Genomic DNA, 9,095 nt, shown 5'->3' with positions numbered 1-9,095 from the left:
AACAATCTGCACCAAGGCTGGATCTGCTATCTTGCACATGCATCAAAATACGAAATTATTTGAAATATTTCTTTTTAAAGAATTATTAACGCTTTCATCACGAGTGCCGCAAAGAGCTATAAATACATTTGGAATAAAGAATGAAATACGTTTTTTAAATGTGCTGTAAAGGAGAACATAATTCAATAAATGGCACCATTTGCTATATACGTGTATGAATTTTCGGAGGCGTTAGAAATTTATTACAACGATGACTTCTGAGGCGCTGGAAATTTATTACAAAGGTGAGTTATTTGTTTTAAGTGAGACAAAACTATCCTCCTTCATAGTATTCCTTTGTAAAAAAAATTAATTTTATTGTTTTCTACTCCTAAATTTTGTGTTGTGTGAGTTTTTTATGGTCAGAAATTTATAGAAAATTTGATTGCAACGCTTAACAGCACTTATAATTTTTTGTATTATCATCCGTATCCAGTTTGAGCATTCTAGTTACCCTGAAGGAATGTGAAATTTCCATCAACTACATTTAATTTGAAAATAAATTCTGTTTTTAGCACTCAGGAAGGAGCAATGGAAGCTTGTTTTGACAGCAAGTGCTATATTCCACTTGAGATTTTAGCACTCTAGTTAGCTGGAAAGAAAGTCGAATTTTCGATTGACCATATATTTTATTTGGCAATAAAATGTTAGTAAAATTTGCTGAAAATTTGAAATTTATATTGTCATCAAGTACAGAGCTCCATTTGAGCACTCTAGCTTGTCGGAAGGTAAATAAAAGTTTTATTGGCGATAAATTTTTCAGTAACCATCGTTAAACGGTATAATTATCATACGTAGAGCTTTATTCAAAAGTGGTCAAAATTTCGATTAACGATAATTTTCTTTTGTTGATAAAATGATAATAAATTCTACTTTAAATGCTTTAAAAACGCGTGAAACTATATTGTCATTCAGCACAGAACACCAGTTTAAATTTGAGTACCCTAATTAGTTGGAAGTTTGATTAATGTTATAATTGGCAATGAAGTAATTTTATGATTATATGTTACATTTTAGAAAATAAAATCTTTAGAAATTTAAAACTATATTAATTTATAGACACTATTCAATAATTATTTTTAAAAATTGATCTTTTTTTAAAAATTATCCTATTTTAATGATCGTATTTAACATGCATGGAAATTTAAACCTTCAATTTTAAAAACCCTCTCAGAAGAGTTTGCTGGCTGCGCTGTTGTCTGAAATCACGAGTTAAGGTTGATTATTGATATGCTTTGGAATGGTATTTCGATAAAAACAAATAATTTAAAATTTATATATATCATAATTTATGCAATGATCCTCACTTATTTTGGTAATAGGCACTATTGATATTGTGATATCAGGTGCTGTTACAATCGACTATAAATATACTTAAAAACAGATACAGGTTTTATGCGCCCCCTCCCCCACGAATAATAATCTATAGCCATAATCTAACCATAGGGATAAATACCGCAAAAATTACTTGATTGTGGTAAAGTTTGACTACCATGCAACTTCTCTCCAAGCAATAGCATATCATACTAAATAACACTGAATATCGCCATTCTTTAATTTGCTCGTACGAACTTGTAAAAAACATTTTTTTGTTCAATCTAATAACATAAAGTTACCGGTAAGAGCAACAAAAAATAATAAATTAACAAAAAATTATTTTTATTTTAACTTTATCTATTTTCTCTTCATATGCCTTTCAGTTATATGCATGATTTCATAATTCGTTAATTCCAATTTATTTTTTTTATCTTTTTATTTTACCCTGTACGGTATTCTGATAATTACAAAGACAATTTATTTGAAATGCCTCGAATTTTAAAATATGTTATCAACAAATAAGAAAAGAAATGTGCTTTAAAAAATTAAATGTGAAATATATTCTTCCAAATAAATATCCTATTTACTTTATTACTGCCTTATAAATATAAATGTAGCCAATCCGTTAAGGAGCTTAGAAGCGCATATTATTATATTCATACATTATTATAAATTGAACAAATATTGACTGTTGTAATGAATTTTAGCACTTCAATTGTTGTCACAAATCATTCATTATCCGTATTCAATACAATAAGCTATGTATTATGCTTTGAGATTGATTTTAAGAGTTGTCTCCCTTTAACTGTTTTCGAAATACATCAATTTTTATGATCTTAATGGAATGTCCATTGCAATCATGCGAAAGTTTAATAAGTTTTGCAATTAGCTTTTCAAAAGTATTGTTTTATATGTCTTCAAACTGAACATGTTTCTGTCGTAGGAAAGGAACAAATTTTAAAAAATTTATAGGATATTTCTGAACATTATATTTTAATTATTTAGATGCTAGATGATTTTATAAGCTGAAAAATACATAGCTTTATTAAGTTATTTCTGAAAAATACATACCATTTTCATGAGCTCTACTACTTCCAGACATGAGAAAGTTTAATAAGTTTTATAATAATCTTTCAAAAAGGCTTACATGTTTTCAAAAGTAACATGTTTCTGAAGTTCAAATTATACCCCTTACAAACTATACCCATACACAATATTTTAATTCTTTATTTACTGGCTTGATTATTGTATAAGTTGTTTAATCAAGTAGTCTATAGTCATTTTATCAAACCTAGACAAAATATTTGATGATTATAATTGTTAAGTTTCAAATTCCTTCAAGGACGCTTAAACTTGCTTACAGTATCACACATAATTATCTCCAAGTAATATTTTAATAGTTTACTTTTGTATATTTGAATTTAAAAAAATAACTATGAAGTTTTTTTTATCTTTTTTTTTAATCAATTTACTCTCATTTTGTTGAAACCATAGTGAGCTTAAAATGAGAATTTTTTACAGTTATTTTAATTTATAAACAATTAAATTTAATCTATCTTTCGTAAACTAATTACCAAGGGGACACTTCACGATGAAAAACCCAAAAATCGACCAAATTATACTTTTTTCAATTTTTGTTTCAAAAAATAATAGTTATATCTAGCTACAATTTAAAAGAAAAATTTTTCAATTTCAGTCATTTTTTGCAAAGTTATAAGCATTTCAAGATTTGTAAACAAGGTTATGTAAACTGTCTGTTTTTATAGTTAAACTGTTTTTTCTCAATGTTGTTTTTTACGATAATATTCAAACTTCGAAAAGTTCCTTGCGCATGAGTTTTGAATAAATCTTTATTTTTTTCTCATATATATGATTGGCCTAATGTTCCGTAACCAATGTGATATAAATAAAAGCTGAATACTCACTGAATATTTTTTAAATTACTTTAAATTGTTATTCAAATTTCAATTTTTAAAAATTATATAAAGACTATGATATTTTAATTTTTTATATGTTTAAAATTAAGTGCTAAGTTGTTCAAACATATCCAATTTTATTTATACTTATTCAAACTGTAATATAAATGAGTTTCATACAGCTACGATAAAAACTCATGCGCAGGAAACATTTTGAAATATTGGAACATTTAGTAATTTAACTTGCGGATAAATTATTAAAAAAATTATAACTTTTCAACAAATTAATATTTTTGCTTCAAATTTTGGGAATATCTTTCTAAATGCTTTATTCACAATCTATGAAATTTTCATTAAAATTGGTTGATATTTTAAAAAAATCATTTTGAACCTGAAGTGTCCCCTTAATTAAAATTGACTTTAAGATTAAGTTGATGTATACGTTATCGGCAATGTGAGGAATTCCGGTATTGTATATAATGGCAAAAGTAGGTTTGATATTTTCTCTGTTTTGTATTGTATCAGGTGATTGTTAGTTTTTTCAGGTGATAAATACATTATATGAAATGCGTTGCACTTTATTTTTATTTTTTTCCAATTAAAATGCAACATATTTTCACACTGAAATATATTTATTCATCAATATTGCGTTTTAAATCAATTTATATAACCGTCATTCAACGTTTTACTCATTTAGAAAAAATGAAAGTGCGCATGTGTGAGCGAGAGAGAAGTTGTTGTAGTTCATTTACGTCGCACTTGAGCTGATGTACAATGGGCTATTGGCGACGATCTGGGAAACATCCATGAGGATGATTCGAAGACATGCCATCACCAGGGCCGGATTAACCTATAGGCACACTAGGCACGTGCCTATGGCCTACGAAATTCAGGGGCCTACGAAAAACCTGGGAGAAAAAAATTTGTTTACAAAAATAATTTAGCTTTAAAAACAACAAGTGTATTTTGCACAAAATTATGAAGATACAAATAAAAATATAATATTTTTCGGTAATAAATTATTTTGCAGAATCTTACTTTTTTGCGATTTTTGGATTCAACGAAATCTTGTATCATGCTGTCGAATTCCAAACTACGCAAAATGTCGTATTCAATAGACATAAGTGCGAGCGATGCCAAACGATCTTGATTCATTGTTGAACGCAAATAATTTTTTATCAATTTTAATCTGGAGAAAGATCTTTCTCCTTCTGCATTTGATCCAAGAATCGACAAATATATTCTTAATGCAATGTGAACGTTAGGAAAAGTATTCACAAGTTTATCTTTAATTTGAGCCTTCAACATTTCTTGTTGTTTAGATTTATGTTCATATAAATTTGAAAATAGTAAAAATTCATCTACAAAGTTTTTCTCTAAATCGGATGAGTAAATTTTCACCAAATTTTGCGCTTTTAGTTTAATCTCAGATTCTGACAAATTTTTGTGTAATTTCCTTGTAATTCGGGTTCGATAAAACATCGAGTAATGACACTTTTTGGTCGATCCAGAAAACTGGGAAATTCAGACATCCGAGATAGCGATGGTCCGGAGCATCCCAGATAATTGGTTCTCTACTGTATAAATATTTCTTGTAATTAATCTCACTATCAATTTCACTGTTTTCTTTGCTGGTTTGTTGTTGTATTGTTGACGTGAAGTGTTTACGTAGTTATCGATCGAACTAATCATAATGGTATTATCGATATCAACTGCAAGATCGGCAGTATGTCGGTATTGCAGATAAAGTTCAATAAACAAATTCGTAAATTAAAATCCATATTAATTAAAATGTTCCCTTCCGCAGAGGATCAAAATTGTGATGGCATGTCTTAGGATCATCCTCCGGGATGTTTCCCAGACCGTCGCCAATAGCCCATTGTGCAGCTCTAGTGCGACGTAAAGTAACAACAACAACAACAATAAAAATGTAAAAAAAAAAATATGTAAGAAAATTTTAGCATATATTTTGAAAAGAGGGGAGGAGTGGGGAAAGGAGGGGAGGGCCCAAAAACGGCTATGCCTAGGGCCTACGAAAGGTATAATCCGGCTCTGGCCATCACAATTTTGATCTTCTGCTGAGGGAATGGCACACCCGCTTCGGTAGCCCGATGATCTGCACGTGAAGTCGAACACTTTACGGTAGAACAGTTTAACGAGGACCAATACCGCCCACCCTCGGCTCCTACGCAGACTGATCCAAGTGATCACCCACCCGCACACTGACCGCAGTCATTGATGTTCGACTTCGGTGATCTGCTAACGATCAGTCCACTGCGGGACAGAAAGAGAAAGAAAGCCATATGAGTTATTCTTTTCATATACAGGCCATAAAATAAATCTGTCTGAATATACGATGCTTGACGTAATATGGAAAAATTATCTTTTTAAAATCTTTAATTTTAGCCGTGACTGCTGAGTAACATGAGGTGAAAATTATACCTTTTCGATTTAGAAAATGTGAACATTCTGCTTAGACTTCAACTTTAATTTAAGTGAGTAGCCAACAGTACACCTCAATTATTTGTTATTAGCATTACTCTGCAATCTCACCGAATCCAATACTTTTTTTAGTGGTACAATTTAGATTGGACAATAGATTTTGCTGCCATATTATTTAAAAGAAAAAAATGATTTTAATTAATATTATTTAAACGACTATCTAATCTATTTTTTTAAAAAAGGGTTATATAACAAAAACAATAATAAACTATTACCAATCTTGAATAAACAAATTTCATTGTCGTCTTCAAATATTGAATTGCTAAACAATTTATTGATGCCTGTCAATTGTTGAATGCACTGACTGAAAAAAATTATGCTTAGAAACAGAATTTAAAAAGAAAATGTATTATGTTGTCCCTTATTCAGAAGTAACTATAAGTTAAATGCCATTTAATTGAAGAGTTATTGCAATTATCACTGTTTCAGCTAATATTTTTATTGTACATTTTAAAAAATGTTTTGTACTTATCTCTGATGCTTTAGCGAAATTTATTTAATTATTTTGTATTAACATAAACTTTCATTAATATTTATATTTGTCGTCTCAAAGCAACATATTTTCCTTTAAGATTTTTTACTCTTTCTATCTTACACAGTTAAGAAAAAATATTTTTGCGAAATTGATTTGCACCATTCAATAATTAAAGCGAGAAAGAAACGAGAGATAATGACAATTAATTGAAAAGTAATGTTTTTTCCTAACCAAACATCAATTAACTTTGTATTATATTTTGAGTTTTTCATTAGTTGTATTCAAAAATTCAAAAGTGTAGCAGTAAAAAAATATAAATACAGTGCTTAAGTCATGGAATCTCGACACTAAAAAATACGAGGCAATAAAATTAATTTTAATGATAGTTGAAGTAATTAAGAGTTAAATATTTTTCAAAAGTGAACTTCGAGTTTTTTTTCAACGCAGCGAGATTAAAGCAATTGGATTCATTCTGAAAAATAATGCTTCTTTTAATTAACTTTTTAAGGAAGTTTATTTTAATTAAAAAGTATGTGACGTTTTGAACGGACCGGAATATGTTAAGTAGGAAGAAGGATAGACGTTATAAAAAAGCATGAACTATTTTTTAAACTGTGAAATTGAAAGTAATAAATATAATTGTCTAATTATTTATTATACTCCGAATTTTATCGAAATCAGAGATAAAGGTTTACTACAATGTTTTAAAATCGCAACATAAAATGGAGATATTCATTAAATAAACATCAAGCACAAGTTTTTTTTTTTTTTTTTTGTCAAGAGAAAAATAATTTTTAAATTCCTATTTTAACTAGAAGTTTACTTTTATTTCTTCAATTTTTTATTATTTTTTTTTCTACTTTAAATATGTTGTTATGGCGAAAAAGAATTATTTTTTATTTATTCGAATATTGAACATGCTTTGCATTTATAAACATAAAAATGCTTCAAATTTAAATTAATAATGCTTAGTCGCTTCCATTTTTAGTATTTTTTATTGAGTCATTTTTTGAGTTAAATCCGAAAGTTTTTCAATATATATATATATATTTTTTCATTTAAATAAAAACATTCATATAAACCCAGGAAAAAATATAAATATGCATGAAATTTTCCATATTTGTTGAAATTTTTATGTTATTTAAGCATTAACGTCACTTAATTGTACTTGCTTTAAAATATCGAGGTCTATAAATTTTCAAGTAACGATTTATTTTGTTGTTAATTTCAGACTATTCTTGGAAGGCTCTGCATCAGTATCATATATAATAGTGCATAAATAAGCAAATTGTATGTAATTTTAGAACTGTTACGAGTGTGTAACAGTTATTAATGACTGTTGAGTACTTTCGATCTCTAATCAGAGTCTTTTTTGTAGATTATGATTTTTGTAGATTTGTAAAATGTGAAAAAGAAGAAAAAGCAACGTTCTTTGAAATCCGAGAGTGCGCGGTATCGGTCCTCGTTAAACTGTTCTACCGTAAAGCGCTCGACTTCTAGCAGGTTGCGGGCTACCAAAGCAGGGGAGCCAACCCCTCAGCAGAGGATCAAAATTGCGATAGCATGTCTTCGGAATATCCTCAGGGATGTTTCCCAGACAGTCGCCAATAGCCCATTGCGCAGCTCTAGTGTGACGTAAATAAAGTACCTACTATCTATCTTTAAAATTACATCGAGTGCTCGGAGATTGATCGTGTTCTGATTCAGATCAAAATTATGATCTGCGGATGGATGGAAGGTGTGTGAATGTGTCTTCCCTGTGAAACGGGGTGTGACGTATGTATGTTGTCTTCGGATCATCCTCAAAGATGTTTCCCAGACCGTCACTAATAGCTCAATGTGCAGCTCTAGTGCGACGTAAATAAAAATACTATACCGTATCCTTTCGCAAAAAGTCCCGCTGTGGATTGATCGTTAAGACACGGTTCCCAGCAAATCACCGAAGTCAAGCATCACTGGCTGCGGTCAGTGTGCGGGTGGGTGACCACTTGGATCAGTCTGCGTAGGGACCGAGGGTGTGCGGTATTGGTCCTTGTTAAACTGTTCTACTGTAAAGTGCTCGACTTCGCGTACAGGTCGTCGAGCTACCGAAGCGGGGGTGCCATCCTCTCTACAGTGGATCAAAATTGTGATGGTATGTCTTCGGATTATCCTGAGGGATGTTTCCCAGACCGTCGCCAATAGCTCATTATGCAGTTCTAGTGCGACGTAAATAAACTACAACAACAACTTTTCGCAAAGAACTGTTTGATTGAAACTTGGGGCCTCCCTTTCCGAGCGGTATTTACGCTCGGTATCGTGGAGGTAGCGGGTTCAATTCCCACCAAAAACATGAATGTTTATTCGAGCTGTCTTTCTTCGAATTGTACTATTTGTCTTTCTACTAGGCAAAGACTTATAAGACATACTTATGTAACTGAGCACACAAGCCTGTATGTAGGTGTACCAGTAAATAAATAAATAAGATTGAAACTTGTAAAATGTTTTGTTGTTGTTGTTACTTTACGTCGCACTAGAGCTGCACAATGGGCTATTGGCGACGGTCTGGGAAACATCCCTGAGGATGATCCGAAGACATGCCATCACAATTTTGATCCTCTGCGGAAGGGATGACACTCCCGCTTCGGTAGCCCGACGACCGTAAAATTTTTTGACAGAAAATTACTCGTAATGGAAAAGGGAAACCAGCAGAATGAGAAGAAATAGAATCTCTTACGTCTTTCAAACCAATCTAAACTAGCTCTAAAAAATAATTTTCGTAGAGAACTGCTAGATTGAAACTAGAAAACTTTTTGATTGAAACTTACTCGTAATGTAAAGGGAAACTTACTAAGGGGGTGGGTTAT

The sequence above is a fragment of the Parasteatoda tepidariorum genome, chromosome 6 (genome assembly GCF_982258835.1).
Source record: "Parasteatoda tepidariorum strain Cologne lab strain chromosome 6, Ptep-v5.0, whole genome shotgun sequence".
NCBI lineage: Eukaryota > Metazoa > Arthropoda > Arachnida > Araneae > Theridiidae > Parasteatoda > Parasteatoda tepidariorum.
The sequence above is the reverse complement of the archived record's forward strand: the minus strand, read 5'-3'. Positions refer to the sequence as shown.